A 1,600-nucleotide genomic window follows, 5' to 3' on the forward strand; every position below is an offset into this window, starting at 1 on the left:
ATTGTAATATAATTATTTAGATAGATTGAGCGTGTTCATGAACCTAAACTAGTTTTGTTTTTAAAATCATTTGATTCTGTAATTATGAAATTGTTATTACCAAATTATAATGTTGAAATTTTGATTTTTATTTTGTTTAGGACAAAAATGAAACTATGTTAAATTATAAACCCATTTTCATTGTAGATTTAGCTATAATATGTACATTTCGTAAAGTGTTTATACGAATTGTGAAAGTATTTTGCGACTTTCAGAGTTTTTCAACATTTCTTTTTTTTTCTAATGTACACATGAACCTAAGGTTAAATTTCCATGGCAAAACTAGAACATAAAATTAAACTTCTGCGGCATTTGCTTGGAAAATAATTAAATATTTTAATTATTTCTTATTGGAAATTTAGTTTAAACTCTGATAACTTTCTTTAATATAGAATACAGTTTGTAAATTTCGCATCTTTATATGAATTGTGAAAGTATATCGCAAATTTCAGAGTTTTTCAACCTTTTTTTTGCCACAAGATACACTTGAACCTTCTGCGATGGACTCTTTAATTTAATTAATTATCTTTAAGCTATAACTTGATTAATTGTTAAATTTGTTAATTTCGTGCAGTGTTTACGCACCTTTAAACGAATTTTGAGAACAGTTCGCATAGCAATTGTTTGTTTTTGTTGTTGAATAAAGAAAGCAATAATTTTTGTAAATTTCGTGCAGTGTTTACGCACCTTTATACGAATTATGAAAATATTTCGCGAGTTTCAGAGTTTTTCAACATTTTCTTTGTCTCAAGGCACACTTAAACCTGAGATTAAATTTATACGAATTGAGAAATTATTTCACATTTTTCAAAGTTTTTCAACCTTTCTTTCTGTCCCAAGGCACACTCAAAGCTAAAGTCAAATATCCACGGCACTCTTGAACGTAAAGTCAATCTTCTACGGGACATTTAAACCATTATCGCAAAGCAATTGTTTTTTTCTGTTGTTGAATAAAAAGAGCAATAATCTTTGTAAATTTAGTGGCATTGTTTACGCACCTTTATACGAATTATGAAAATATTTCACGAGTTTCAGAGTTTTTCAACATTTTCTTTGTCTCAAGGCACACTTGAACCTGAGGTTAAATTTATACGAATTGAGAAATTTTTTCGCATTTTTCAAAGTTTTTCAACCTTTCTTTCTGTCCCAAGGCACACTCAAAACTAAGATCAAATATTCACGGCACTCTTGAATGTAAAGTCAATCTTCTACGGAATATTTAATCCCTTATTGGACTTAATTGAAAAATAATGAAAATAATTAATCGTTTAAAATCTTTGCAAATTGTTAATAAACAAAATAACTAAAACAAAATAGTTCGTATAGCAATTGTTTGTTTTTATTGCTGAAATTTTATAATCTTTGTAAATTTCGTGCAGTGTTTACGCACCTTTATACGAATTATGAAAATATTTCACGAGTTTCAGAGTTTTTCAACATTTTCTTTGTCTCAAGGCACACTTGAACCTGATGTTAAATTTATTCGAATTGAGAAATTATTTCGCATTTTTCAAAGTTTTTCAACATTTCTTTCTGCTCCAAGGCACACTCAAAGCTAAGG

Source organism: Nicrophorus vespilloides, unplaced genomic scaffold, assembly GCF_001412225.1.
Source record: "Nicrophorus vespilloides isolate i.1.1-1 unplaced genomic scaffold, Nicve_v1.0, whole genome shotgun sequence".
In the NCBI taxonomy this organism is placed as follows: Eukaryota; Metazoa; Arthropoda; class Insecta; order Coleoptera; family Silphidae; genus Nicrophorus; species Nicrophorus vespilloides.